Genomic DNA, 2439 nt, shown 5'->3' with positions numbered 1-2439 from the left:
TCTTGCAGCAAAGACATTAATTTGTGTGCCTCTCCTCTGTCTAGCTGGGAACAAAGCAATAGGAACTTCTCTGTGTTTAAAGCCTGAATTGCCTTGTGAAATGTTGGGGGCTGCGTGGGGCAGAGAAAGGAGGATTTGGTGTGATTTTGTAGCTTTCCTTGATGGGAAAACAGGCCTAAAATAATAGTTTCCTCACAGATATATCTGTTACAATATACAGAAATCAGTTCCCTTTGCTAAAAGGGTATTCTGCAGAGCAAAAGCTCTTTTTGTTTTGTGAGGGTCAGCTTATTGTAGAGAAAGTGGATGAATTCAGAAGAATAATATGATCCTGTGCCACTATGTTCAGTCTCACCCATTCCAGCTGTCCTGTTTCTGCATCAGCCTAACTGAGGCAACAGATAGAGGCAGTGTCTGATCTCTTACTTTATCAGACTTTCTGATAATAGTGACTCACTTTATTTAAAATAAAAATTTTGGAAAGATGAAAACTGTGGGATGACAAATATTAAACAAAGAGCTGCATGGGGGAAAGCAGACAAACTTGATCTTGTTTCCAAAGTCTTGAAAAATATATGCCAAGGTCAGAACACCAAACTTGCTAGGTGATATTGTCTCCTGTTTTCATTCCAGGGCTTTACAACCACTTGTCTTGCTTTTGACTTTGGTAATTTTTTTTTGCAAACTGTAGTTTGGAAGAAGGCAGACTCAGTTTTGGGGGGTGAGGAGGTGGAACTGGTTGAGATACTAGCAAGTAGTGAAAGATTATTGGAGGTTAAGAGAGCAGATTTCTGCCTTATGAACTTGGCAGTTCTCCTGCAGGCCTATGCTCTTGGTATTGATCTCGTTGTAAGATGAATAGTGATATGGATTTTTTTTTAAATGTCTTATTTTGGGACCTTTTAAATGTGCCTGACATTCACGAGAATTTTGCTTAAGGGTTGGTATTAATCTAAATGAATCAAGATAATACATAACATTTTATGTTTTCAATCTCAGTGTATTTTCTTTTCAGATTTGGTTACTATCGAAAAAACCTTTTATAACAGTTCTTTTAGTGCTTTTAACTTCTGAATTTACCCATATATCTGCATTACAGTAACATACCAAAAATCAGAAGATACAGCTTGAACACGTACAGAGTTATTGCCTAAATCTGCAGTTCCTATTGATCAGAAATGTATTAAGCATATTTTCTACATTTAGAAAAAAAGTCTAAAGTTTGTTTTTATGAAGTCTGTATATAATTAGTTAGGGGATACAGACACTTCCCTCATTTTTTTAATTAATTTGCTCATACTTCATTCAAATCATGCCTTCTGGCTAACCTTAGCATTGCCCTCTTCAATTTGCATGACTACGTGTAAAGTTAAGATTGTAATACCGAGAGATTAGAAAGCCTCATTTCTTTATCAAAAGATCTAATACACTCTAATATTTTTATGTTGGCAATAGGTATTGCAATAATCCAACAGCTTTTTGGCTCGTGCAGCCATTCTTATGATGCTTCAGAGCTGTTAAAAACCCAGAGGAGTGATTGCAGGGAAAAAATCTGAGTTGGAACGGACCCACAAGGATCACTGAGTCCAACTCTTACCCCTGTGTGGGACATCCCCAGGAATCGTGCCTGATCTCAGTGGCTGAGCATTGTCCAAACCCTCCTGGAGCTCTGGCAGCCTTGGTGCTGTGCCCACTGCCCTGGGGAGCCTGGGCAGTGCCCGACCATCCTCTGGGGGAAGAACCTTTTCCTGAGATCCAACCTAAACCTCCCTGACACAACGTAAGGCCTTTCCCTTGGTCCTCTCACTGGTCCCCACAGAGATCACTGCTTGCCCCTCCACTTCCCTTCACAAGGAAGTTGTAGCTGCAATGAGCTATTGGGGTATAACCGGGGTATGTATGAAAAAAGGGTTTTAGGGACACGTGATGTATGTCCTGCTGTGCTTCATGATTGAATTGGCTCCAGTAAAATGGATATTTGTGAAGATGAAGAATCAAAAGTTCAGGCTGCTGTGTTTTTAGCATGCAAGTGAGCTTTCCAAGAGCTGGGGAAGCAAAGTGTTTTTTTTTTTTCTCTGAGCTGACACCATGACTTCAAAGAGAGCGAGCAGCCCTGCTGGGCTTCCTGAGGTGGCGGTGGGTGCTCCTGCTCCTGAGACCATCCCTGGGCTCAGAGACCACCCTTGGGGCTCAGAGACCATCCCTGGGCTCAGGGACCATCCCTGAGCTCAGAGACCACCCTTGGGGTGCAGGGACCATCCTTGGGGCTCTGGGACCACCCTTGGGGTGCAGGGACCGTCCCTGGGGTCAGAGACCATCCCTGGGGTCAGAGACCATCCCTGGGGTCAGAGACCATCCCTGGGGTCAGGGACCATCCCTGGGGTCAGGGACCATCCTTGGGGCTCTGGGACCATGCTGGGGGTCCGCCAGGCTTTATGC

Source organism: Manacus vitellinus, unplaced genomic scaffold (genome assembly GCF_001715985.3).
Source record: "Manacus vitellinus isolate BGI_N305 unplaced genomic scaffold, ASM171598v3 scaffold_10_pilon, whole genome shotgun sequence".
NCBI lineage: Eukaryota > Metazoa > Chordata > Aves > Passeriformes > Pipridae > Manacus > Manacus vitellinus.
Note: the sequence above shows the minus strand (reverse complement) of the source record.